The sequence below is a fragment of the Pinus tabuliformis genome, chromosome J (assembly GCF_031772625.1).
Source record: "Pinus tabuliformis cultivar Carrire ecotype Pingquan chromosome J, CPIR1, whole genome shotgun sequence".
NCBI lineage: Eukaryota > Viridiplantae > Streptophyta > Pinopsida > Pinales > Pinaceae > Pinus > Pinus tabuliformis.
In genome coordinates, this window is record NC_142295.1 from 300,084,912 (window position 1) to 300,098,352 (window position 13,441).

A 13,441-nucleotide genomic window follows, 5' to 3' on the forward strand; every position below is an offset into this window, starting at 1 on the left:
ATGGGTTTTAAGTAAGAAAGGTCTGAAATATTTGACTGCTTTGAAAACAGTATAAGCCTGTTTCTCCATGTCTGAATAATTTAGTTCAGCACCCTGTAAATTTGAATTGAAAAACGCAATTGGGGCTTCCGTTTTTTCTTGATTTTCTTGAGTTAAAATTGCAGCATATGACTTATATGAGGCAAATGTGTATAAAATAAAAGGCTCTGAAAAATTCGGAGTTGCTAAAGATGGAGCATTAATAATAACTTGTTTAATCAGGTTGAATGCTTCATGTTCATCTTGGCCCCATTTAAAATTTGAATTCTTTTTAATCATGGTTTGCAAAGGAGACACGATTCGTGAAAAATCTGGAACGAATCTCTTTACAAAGTTGATCTGACCAAGGAAAGATTGCATGGCTTTTTTGTTATGAGGTAGGGATATTTCAGAAATTTCTTTGATTCTGTCGGGATCAATGTGAATACTTGATTTTGACACTATGAATCCTAGAAGTTTCCCTTCACTTAGTGTGAAAAAATATTTTTGTGGGTTAAGTGAAATTCCATACCTTAAACACCGTTGAAAGATTTGTTTCAAGTCTTTGAGATGGTCGCTTCGTTTCTTCGAGTACACTGTTATATCATCCAAATAAATTACTACAGATTTATTGACTAAACCTTTAAATGCGATGTCCATGGCTCTCTGAAATGTGGCACCAGCATTAATCAAACCAAATGGCATCTTTCGATATGCGTATGTGCCCCACTTAGTTCTGAATGTGGTTTTCAATTAATCATCAGGATGTACCAACACTTGATTGTATCCTAAAAATACATCCAAGGAAGACATTAATTCTAAGCCCGCCACTACCTGCAGCATCTGTTCCATAGGTGGTAGAGGAAAATTATCTTTTTGACAGGCTTTGTTAAGGTTTCGAAAGTCAATGAAAATCCTAATATCTCCATTTTTCTTTCTAACAGGTACAATATTGGAGACCCATTTGGAATGCCTGATGGGAAACATTATTCTGGCTTTCAATAACTTATTGAGCTCAGTTTTTATCTGATTTTCTAAATTTGGGTGGATCTTTCTCAGCTTTTGTTGGACAGGGTTTTCATTATCGATCATGGGAATAGTATGTTGGATGATGGAAGTGTCATATGTTTTCAACTCATCATAATTCCAGGAAAAAACATTTTTATGTTGTCTCAAAAGACGAATATATGCTAGTTTCTCTTCAGGGGCTAGGCCGAGGCCTAGATTAATGTTTTGTGGTTTAGCATCGGTTCCTAGGTTTACTAATTCGTAGTTCAAGGTTGAACTTTGGAGTTTTGAATTGGTAAACCTCTTAAACCGATCTTTCAGATTGTACAAGTCTTCTAACTTAACCACTGACTTAGGTATAACATTGTTAGTGCTATCTTGTTGCAATTTTCGATCGTGCTGGTCTTCGTCAATTATTTGATTGGAGTAGGATCCTTCAGATGTGAGGAAATTTACAATGTCAGGATCATCATTGAATACTCTCCAATTTGTGATGCTGTCAGGAATGGATGGTCTAAAGATTAATTCTATAGAGAATCTATCTGGACTAAAATCTTTGGAAGGAATAAGCTTAGAAGCTACGTTAGCCAAAAGGTCTCCACTTGCGTTTTGGAGTCTAGGGATTGAAGAAATATTAAACGCTATGAAATGCTCAGTTAGATTTTGAACTAAGGATTGATAATGTTTTAAATGACCTGATAAGAAATGTATAGTGTTACGTACCTATTTAACCACAATCTCAGAGTCGCCAAAAACCTGAAGATACTTGACGTTTAACCCGATTGCTTTGTACAGGCCTTGGACCAAAGCCTCATATTCTGTTGTATTGTTTGTGCAATCGAATTCTAGTCTGCATGTGAGCATGATTTTATCTCCTTCTGGACTAATCAGAACGCATCCTACTCCTGATCCTTGGTAGATCTAGAACCATCAAAAAATAATTTCCAAAACAAAGATTTATTTACAGGTTTATCTGAAAAATTGATACATTTTGAACTATCAGTTCGAGAAAAATTTTCGACTTGGGACAAAACAGAGTGTTCTAAATAGGGTGATGCATGCGCATTGAAATTTCCGAGGAAAGAATCTACCGAGTAATTGCCAATAATGTTGTTGTTATACGCTACTGGTTCATTTTCTCCCTCTAACTCAGTTACTATGTACTTCTGATGTAACTCTCGTTCAACTTTTATTTGATTGGGTTTACAGTTGTATGGAAGCCACATGTGCGACCAGTCGGTTGCGAAGTATCCATGAAGTTTTTCTGACCAATCCCTGCTAAGAATTAAGCCATAGAATTCTGGGATATCAGCAACTAGAATGTCAATAGCCTAACATACCTTCGGGTTGGATGACAAACTTATGGTTACTTGATTTAGTTTGCCAATCACTTCGACTTGAGATCGATCTAGCTGAACTATGCGCACAGCGGATTTTTGTGGTTGAACATTTAACTTGGCACATATGGATTTGGGTAAAATGTTCGATGAAGCACCAGAATCTACCAAACAATTGTGCACATTTTTATTGAAGATTTCATAAGTAAGGAGAAACGGGGAAGTGTGAGATCTTGATCTTCCTCCAATTAGAGTGATGTCATTTGGATCAATCTTATTGATCGCATTAGTTGGAGGTCTTCCCATATTATGGGAAGCTTGAGAAAGTACAGCGGCAGGCAAAGGTGCAACTGGCACAACATGTAATTCTTTCATCATTATCTTATGTTGATGTTTCAACTTGCTCAGTTCGTAAAGGGTAATGTTGACCCTAGTCTACTTCATGTCTTCTATAATATTGTACTCCATTTCATCCGAAACTATCAGTGTTTTAGATGGAGTTGTTACATCTGTTTGGACTGGGCTGGTTTGAGTCGCTTTAGACATCGTTTTCTTTGATGCGACTTTATCCTTTATTACAGAGCTTGCACTCTTCGGCTTAGTGGTAGTTTGGGGAGGATCAAGCTGATTTTTTCTTCGTGTGCTAATTGGGAATACTTCTTGATCTTCCTCTTGTGGGAGGATGAGAGTTCACATTCCTTGTAATTCAACAACTTCTTCACCATCAGCCTGCCCTTCAGTGGCAATTTCCTCTTCCTCTTCCTCAGATTCAACATTTGAAATGGCATTAGGTGGCTTTGAATCCATTGAAGGACCTCTTTTAAAAGCTCCGTAGGTATTTTTTGAAGAAGTTTCTGCTACTTGCTTTTTGATGCTGACCATTTCATTGGACATGGTCTTTAGAACTTTCTGCAATCCTTCCAAATCAAATGGATCTTTTGCTTGTTTCTTCTTGGAGTCTTCCTTGAAGGTGACTTTTTTGGATTTACGCTCCTCTATCGCGGATTTCTTTTCCAAGGCTATTATTCGTTTCTCTACTGCTATTGCTTCTTTCATGTTCTCGGCTATGGTTGTTTTATTGGCCCTGTCCACGAAGATTGCTATGTTCGATGGTAGAGCGGTGATATACCATTCACATCGTACTTCTTCACTGGGCTGGGAAGCAGTAGGAATTTTGTTGAAAATTTTGTTGAAACGTAAATTGAAATCCTTGATAGGCTCTCTAGTTTTGGATTTAAGATTGGATAGGTCATTGATTAATGTTGTCGTAGACCTGTCATCACCAAACTTGGTCAGGAATTGCTCCTGGAAGATGTCCCAACTTGTGATGGATCTGGAGGGTAATGAAAAATACCATGACCCGGCTGTTCCTTGCAGTGTATAAGGAAAACTCCGAACAAGAGCATCTTCATTAGTAACCCCATTGAGATTAATGGATAGCATGAAGTTGTTTATGTGCTCTTCTGCTAGCATGCCTACCTCGGGATTAAATTTAGGCAACCATTTCTCAGGATGGGTCGGTATTTGACTCAAGGGTGCAGGCATTAAGACTGCCCCAGGGTTATTCCATGGAGACTGGGCCATTGTTGAACTGCTAACAGAGGTAAGTGCAGAAGATGATCCCTACGGCTGGGAGGATGAGGATACTACAATTGTAGATGATTGAAGAGGAGTTGTGGGGGTTCCAGTGGACGGATGGACGATGATCTGGAGTGGTGGAGTGGATGGTTGACTTCGCGGTGAAGAATTTGAGATGGACGATGTTAACGAAAGAGTCTCACTATCAGACTCTTTAGGTTATTTCCTCTCTCTTTTCCTGATGGGAAGAGGTAATTCGGTTGGCTGAACGCCAAACTTTTCACTCTTTAGCCTAGTCAGGGGATGAGCAGGATTGTACTGTGAAGTCACGCTGCCTTGAGATTTGTCAGACCTTTGAGGAGAAATGAAAAATCGCTGAAGTTTGTGAATCAAAGATTCGACTTCAGGAAGTTCAACGGTAGATTGTTCTGAAATATCAAGGTGTGTAGCAGCGGTTGATACTCGAGCGACTTCTGACTCTGGATTTAAGCGTAATGGAGAAGTCGGGGGAGATGATGAGGGCGATTTACTCTCAGAATGGTATTCAGATTTGGATTTACTTGCCATTCATAGTTCAGGCCCTCCTTCTAGCGCCAAATATGTTGAAGCCCCGAAAATTGGGTCGACAACAAGGGGGATACCCGTCCGGTCCGGACCTTCGTTGGCAGCTCCTTATCCGTTTGGTATAGCAGGTCCGACTGGGGATAATGGGACCATTTTTGCAATCTATGAGTGTGTGTGTGTAGAATTTGATGTTGTTGATCTAATAGTTCCTATTTAAGATATTCTAATTCAAACTTTAATTTAATTCTATGCTATTGTAATCTAATAAACAACACATCTAAATCTATACTAACCCAGGATGTAATTCTTCTATTATGCGATCTAAAGAGATTTCAAAAAAGAACTGGTAATAAAGATCATTCAACGATTATAAGAAAGGAAATCAATAGAGATGAACCACTTCATATAAAATGTTAGACGAAACAGTTGTGAAAAACATATCGCATAATGAGCTATTCATACATTAGGCATAAATAAATAGCTATCACCGTACAAAAGTGCCAAATGATAACTCAAGCAGTCATGCAATAATACATAAACAACTAAAAACTATATATCACTTTAACATATAAGTAGAAATGGGCAAGAGATAAAAGTACCATTTATGACTAGTCCTACTCATAAGCTTCAAGCAACAATGATTTATCTCTCCTTGCTCTAACATCCACTAAGAGTACAGAAGTGCAACATCAATAGCAGATATCAAATGCAAACATCAACAAATCTTGATACATTCATTCACCAAAACCTCCTTTGAGGGTGCAAAAGTGCATGTTTTGAGGACAAGTTTTTGATAAATTTCTAGACCCCTCTCTAAATTCATGAGAAGGGTTTAAATACTACTAACTAAATAACTTAATTACACAGATTCAGGATACGGTTTAAATGACCGCCCTTTTTCTAAGCAAAAATATTTCTAAAAATTAAATCTAATATCTAACTGTTTCTGCATTTGCTCCTTAATGTTGCAAGCATTCAGTATTTGGCTGGGTAGAGTCGGTTGACTGTCTTCCGCTTTTGGTTGAGCTAAGAAAATAGAAATGGTAAGAGCTGGCACCATCTTTTCAGCAAAATCGATGATATACTCGAGATTCATCCTCTGGCTATGTGGATTTACTGTGTATACCCAGTAATAATCCAAGTTCAACTTGGTTAACCCTTAATTGCTTCTACCTTTTCTTTCAGCTTTAAGTTTCCAGTTTTTTCTTTACCATTGCTTTCTTGCATTTTCCGGGCTTACAAGTGACTGAGCAGTTAGATGCTTTGATTTTTGAGCAATTTTCTTAGCGATGCACGATTAGCGCCATTGGAAACTGCCTCTATTCTTTGATCCGGGCCTCTCTGATGTGTTTTTCTCCTTTAGCGCCTCTTCCTTCACTGGGTATAAGCTTCAAAATTTGTAAAAATACTGCTTTCGTGAGCTTCTGACCTTGAGTATTAAATCGCCTGTTGATATCAACATTTTTCAATTACTCATTCAACCATGGTTGTGAATGAAAGATCTGTAATGGATGGCTCAACAACGTTCTTGTGAATCTGCGACTCTGTTGCATGCAGGCATCTTTTCTCTGTCTTTAAACATTGGAGTTTTACCCTTTTTCCTCATAGCTTTCTGCACATTGCTTTGCGTAACCTTTTGTTTTTTGTTCCTGCAGTGCACAAGTGAGGAAAGAGTAATGAAAATAAAAATCGACAAGAAAGCTTTAAACTCTACGGATGTTCAAAAACATGCCACCTGACATAACTTGGCTCTTTGAGAAACACAAAACTGTCTTTCATAACAACTAGCATATAATTCATTAATTATCATTAAAGTGCGTATCCAATTCTTGGTTTATGAAAAACTCTTTCTTGAATATTGAGCCAGGGAAATTTGCGATGGGATGTTTCTGCGATTCGCATCGCAGCATCGCGTTATCGCAGTATCGCATTACCGCAATTTCATTGTGCTGTGTGATCGTAAGGTCGCTTGATCGTGCTATCGCAATATTGCGGATCACAATATCGCAAAATCGCAGATCGCTGTAACCGCTATGTGTTTTTCGTGCAAGTTTGCGATATGTGATATTGCGATATCGCATATTGCGTATCGACGATTTTTTAAGATTTTCCAATGTGAGTGTTTATTAATGCATGCAATGCGATGGAGTTCGCGTCGCAATCTCGCAGTTTATCATTTTTACTCATAAGGAAATGTCCTATGATTATTTGCGCGATGCAATGTTTCTCAATGAGTAAAATACATGAGCCTTAATTGAATTTTTTGAATTTTTTGCTAAGGGTCCCCACTTACCTAGTGTTATTGCTAATACTAAATAAGGAGGGGGGTTATTGGTGGCCACAACACAGTTGAATGATCTTTATTACCAATTGTTGTTTGAAATCATTTTAGATCGCATAGAAGAAAAATCACACCCCGGGTTAGTGTAGATTTACATATTTCTGTCATTAGAATAATAATTTCCTTATTATTAGATTAGAATTAGATTAGAAGTATTCCATTTAGAAACTGTTAGAAACATAAATATTAGATCTTTCTCACACACACACACAAATTGGGAAATTGGTCCCATATCCCTCGTCGGACCCGCTATACCAAACGGAAAAGGAGCTGCCAACCAAGGTTCGGACCGGGCGGGTATCCCCCTTGTTGTAGACCTGATTTTCGGGGCTTCAACATATTTGCCGCTAGAAGGAGGGCCTGAGCTGTGAATGGCAAGCAAATCCAAATCTAAATACAATTTTGAGAGTAAATCGCCCTCACCATCTCCTTCGACTTCTCCATTGCATTCAGAAACCTTAAATCCAGAGTTAGAAGTCACTGGATCAACAGCCGCCACTACAAACCCTGACATTTCAGAACAATCTACTATTGAACCTCCTGAAGTTGAATCTTTGATTCACAAAATTCAGCGATTTTCTATATCTCCTCAGAAATCTGATAAATCTCAAGGCAGCGTGACTTCGTAATACAACCCTGCTCATCCTCTCACCATATTAAAGAGCGAAAAGTTTGGTGTTCAGCTAACCGAATTACCTCTACCTTCTAGGAAGAGAGCAAGTAAGTCTCCTAAAGGATCTGATAGTGAGACTCTTTCATCATCATCATCCATCTCAACCTCTTCACCGCGAAGTCAACCATCCACTCCTCCACTTCAGGTCATCGTCCATCAGCCTATTGCAACTTCCTCAACTCCTTCTCAAACATTTGGAGTTATAATATCCTCATCTTCTCAACCGCAAGGATCATCTTTTGCACTTTCCTCTGTTAGTAGTTCAGCAATGGCCCAATCTCCATGGAGTAACCCAGGGGCAGTCTTACTGCCTACACCCTTAAGTCAGATACCAACCCATCCTGAAAAATGGCTGCCTAAGTTTAACCCTGAGGCAGGCATGCTAGCAGAAGAACATATAAATAACTTTATGTTGTCCATAAATCTCAATGGAGTTACCAATGAGGATGTTGTTGTTCGAATTTTTCCTTATACTTTGCAAGGAACAGCCAGATCATGGTATTTCTCATTACCATCTGGATCTATTACTAGTTGGGACATCTTCCAAGAACAATTTTTGACCAAGTTTGGTGATGATAGGTCTACAGCGACACTGATCAATGACTTGTCTAATCTTAGAGCTGAGTCAAGAGAACCTATCAAAGATTTCAATTTACGTTTCAATAAAATCCTAAACAAAATACCTACTGCTTCTCAGCCTAGTGAAGAAGTGCGATGTGAATGGTATATTACTGCTTTACCATCAAACTTAGCACTCTTTGTTGATAGGGCTAACAAAACAACCTTAGTTGAAAATATGAAAGAAGCAATAGAAGTAGAGAAACATATTACGACCTTAGAAAAGAAAAATGCGATTGAAGAACAAAAATCTAAGAAGGTCTCTTTCAAAGAAGATCCCAAGAAAAAACAACTGAAAGATCCATTCGATTTAGAAGGATTACAAAAAGTTTTGAAGACCATGTATAACGAAATGGTCGACATCAAGAAACATGTAGCAGAAACTTCTTCTAAAAATCCATACAGGCCTTTTAAAAGAAATCCTTCAACTGATTCCAAATCCCCTAACACTATTTCAAATGCTAAATCAGAAGAAGAAGAAGAGGAAAATGCTACTGAAGAGCATACCGATGAAGAAGAAGTTGTAGAATTACAAGGTATGTGGGATTTCATCCTCCCAAATGAGGAAGATCAAGAGGTATTCTCGGTTAGTACTCGTAGCAGAAATCAACTTGATCCTCCTCAGCCTACACCTAAGCCAAAGAGCGCAAGATCGATGACTAAGGATAAAGTCGCAGCCAAGAAAACATCACCTAAAGCGACTCAAACCATCCCAGTCCAAACAGACACATCTACTCCATCTAAAACGCTAATCGTTTCGGATGAAATGGAGTATAACATTGTTGAAGACATGAAAAAGACTAGGGCAAATATTACTCTTTTTGAATTGAGCAAGTTAAAACACCAGCAGAAAGTACTTTTGAAAGAATTACATGCTGTGCCAGTTGCACCTTTACCAGCTGCTGTAATCTCTCAAGATTCCCATGATATGGGAAGACTTCCAACTAATGTGATAAATAAAGTTGATCCAAACGATATCACGTTAATTGGAGGAAGATCGAGATCGCATACTCCCCCATTTCTCCTTACTTATGAAATCTTCAATAAAAATGTGCATAATTGTTTAGTGGATTCTAGAGCCTCATCAAATATTTTGCCGAGATCAATTTGTGCAAAATTGAATGTTCAACCACAGAAATCTGTTGTGCGCATAGTTCAGCTAGATCGATCGCAAGTTGAAGTGATTGGTGAGTTAAATCAGGTTACCATAAGGCTATCATCCAATCCAAAGGTATGTCAAGTTATTGACATTTTAGTTGTTGATATTCCGGAATTTTATGGCTTAATTCTTAGCAGAGATTGGTCAAAAAAATTTCATGGATACTTTGCAACTGACTAGTCACATATGTCGCTGCCTTATAATGGTAAACCAAACCAAATAAAAGTTGAACGTGAACGACATCAGAAATACATAGTAACAGAACTCGAGGGAGAAAATGAACCAGTAGCATATAATTCTAACATCATTGGCAATTATTCAGTAGATTATTTCTTAGGAAATTTTAATGCTCATACTTCACCTTACTTAAAACATTTTGTTTTGTCTCAAGTAGAAAAAATTTCTCAAACAGATAGTTCTAAATGCATTAATTTTATAGATAGTCTTGTAAATAAATCTTTGTTTTGGAAATTATTTTTTGATGGTTCTAATTCTAATGAAGGAGCAGGAGTAGGATGTGTGTTAGTAAGCCCAGAGGGAGATAAAACCATGTTAACTTGCAGACTCGAATTCGAGTGCACCAACAATACCACAGAATACGAAGCTCTAGCCCAAGGCTTGTACAAGGCAATCGGATTAGGCGTCAAATATCTGCAAGTTTTTGGAGATTTTGAAATAATAATCAAACAAGTATGCAATACTATACACTGTTTATCAGGTCATTTAAAGAATTACCAATCTTTAGTTCAAGATCTGACTGAACATTTTATAGCATTTAATATCTTGTCAATTCCCGGACTCCAGAATGCTAGCATAGACCTCTTAGCCAACGTAACTTCCAAGCTCATTCCTTCAGAAGATTTTAGTCCTGACCGATTTTCAATTGAGTTAATTTTTAGACCATCTGTCCTTGATAACATCACCAATTGGAGAATTTTCAATGACGACACTGATATCGTGAGTTTTCTCACATCTGAGGGATCCTACACCAATCAAATAATTGATGAAGACCAACATGACCAACAATTGCAATAGGACAGTACTAACAATACTATACCTAAATCGGTAGTCAAATTAGAAGACCTTTATGATTTGAAAGATCGATTCAAAAGATATACTAATTCAAAACTCCAAAGTTCAACTTTGAATTATGAATTAATAAATCTAGGAACTGATGCTAAACCATAGAATATCAACCTAGGCCTTGGCCTAGACCCTGAAGAGAAATTAGCATATATTCGTCTCTTAAAAGAATATAAAAATGTCTTTGCTTGGAATTACGATGAACTCAAAACATACGACACCTCCATCATCCAACATACTATCCCAATGATTGATAATGAAAAACTTGTCCAACAGAAGTTGAGAAAGATACATCCAAATTTAGAAAATTAGATTAAAATTGAACTCAACAAGTTATTGAAAGCTAAGATAATCTTTCTCATTAGACATTCTAAATGGATCTCCAATATGGTACCTGTTAGAAAAAAAAATGGAGATATCAGAATCTGCATTGACTTTCGAAACCTTAACAAGGCCTGCCAAAAGGATAATTTTCCTTTACCTCCCATGGAACAAATATTGCAGGTAGTCGCGGGCTTAGAATTAATGTCATTTTTGGATGGATTCTCAGGATACAACCAAGTGTTGGTACATCCTGACGATCAGTTGAAAACTACATTCAGAACTAAATGGGGCACGTACGCATATCAAAAGATGCCATTTGGTTTGATTAACACGGGTGCCACATTTCAAAGAGCCATGGACATCGCATTCAAAGGGTTAGTTAATAAGTCAGTAGTAATCTATTTGGATGATATTACTATTTATTCCAAGAAACGAAACAACCACCTCAGGGATTTAAAACAAATCTTCCAACGTTGTTTAAGGTATGGAATTTCGCTTAACCCGAAAAAGTCCTTTTTCGCATTAAGTGAAGGAAAGCTTCTAGGATTCATAGTGTCAAAATCTGGAATTCACATTGATCCTGATAGAATCAAAGAAATTTCCGCAGTTCCCTTACCTCACAACAAGAAACCCATGCAATCTTTCCTTGGCCAGATTAACTTTGTAAAGAGATTCGTTCCTAATTTTTCTAGAATCGTGTCTCCTCTACAAGCCATGATTAAAAAGAACACAAACTTTAAATGGGACCTAGATGAACATGAGGCTTTCAATCTGATCAAACAAGCCATTATCAATTCTCCATCGTTAGCAACTCCAAATTTTTCCGATCCTTTTATTTGGTATAACTTTGCCTCAGATAGATCATATGTTGCAATACTCACTCAAGCAAATCAAGAGAAGGTGGAAGCCCCAATTGCTTTTTTCAGTTCCAATTTACAAGGTGTTGAGCTGAATTATTCAGATGTGGAGAAACAAGCCTATGCTATTTTTAAAGCAATTAAATATTTCAGACCTTTCTTACTCAAGACACATACCAATATAATAGTATCGTTTCCAGCGGTAAGAAATCTTCTAGTACAGAAGGATGTAGGTGAGAAAAGAGAAAATTGGGTTACTACCTTACAAGAATACGACGTAGAAATCAAACCAACAAACATTGTAAAAGGTCAAGGCTTTTGCAAATTGCTGGTAGGAGCATCGCTAATGCCCAAAAATCCATCTGAAGAGGTACAAGTATACGAGGTAAGCCTAAACAATGCTGAGTCATTATATGCTGATATTATTTATTATTTAAATAATGGATATGCTCCTCCAAACCTTGATCACAGCAAGAAAAGGGCCCTGAGGATAAAAGCCAAACAATATCAACTTGTAAATGACGTTCTTTTCAGAATAAATTATGATTCTGTTCTACTTACATGTCATGAGAAAGCTGAAGCTGAAAAAGTTTTGCAGGAACTCCATGATGGGCCAGCAGGTGGACACTACGTTGGAGATGCAACTGCTCATAAGATCTTACGCACAGGCTATTACTGGCCCACATTATTCAAAGATGCACATAACTACATAAGAAAATGTCAAGTCTATCAAACTACTGCCAGAAGACAAAAGAAACCATCCTTGCCACTACAACCAGTTACCATCGAATAGCCTTTCGATTAGTGGGGATTAGACATAATAGGTGAGATCATTCCTCACTCTTCTAAACAACATAGATACATCCTCACAGTGACAGATTACTTTACTAAATGGGTAGAAGAAGTTCCACTCAAGACGGCTAATGCTGAAAATATCATTGAATTCATAGATCAGTTCATAATCACCAGGTTTGGATTGCCTTCCGCTTTAATGTTTGATAATGCATCATACTTTTCTGGTAAATGACTAAGTTTGCACTCAAAAGAGGTTTCAAACTTAAATACTCAGCCAATTATTATCCACAAGGGAATGGGTTAGCTAAATCCACAAATAAGAACTTAATTAGAATCATCAAGCGAACCATTGACCAAAATCATAAAAATTGGTATAAGTCTTTAATATATGCTTTATGGGCAGACCGAATAATGCAGAAAGCCTCTATCGGCACTTCTCCCTTTAATTTAGTTTATGGGAAAGAAGTGGTTCTTCCAACCCATCTGGCAATTCCCTCTTTAGCCTTAGTTCAGTACATTGATGAAGTACCAACTTCTTCTTTACAACTTAGGCAGCTGGAATTAATTAAATTATAAGAACAACGATAAAGGGCTAAGATTACTCACGCTCATCATCAAGCATTAGTGAAAGCCTCTTTTGATTCCAATATGGTATCCAGAAAATATTTTCAGATAGGAGATTTAGTTTTAAAATGGGACAAGGCTCATGAGGAAAAGGCAAAACATACAAAATTTCAAAGAACGTGGCTTGGTCCTTTTCAAATTGTAGAAATTATAGGTCCACCGACCTTCATGTTACAAGATTTAGCAGGGAAGAGGGATTATTTACCTGTTAATGGTCAAATTCTCAAGAAATATTTTCCATAGAAGACCAGTCTTCTATTTTTGTAGAATAGTTGTTTTTATTTTCATAATAAAACCAGTTGTGAATGGTTACGATAGGCATTTACTGAAAAAGACACCAATTCTCTTTCAAATTTTGATCTTTCGCTTGTATAAATAGCAAATCTTTTGGAAAATTGATCTTTATTATTAAAAGATACAGTTAAAGACTCCAGCCTAGATATGATACTAGTTTCAACTTCA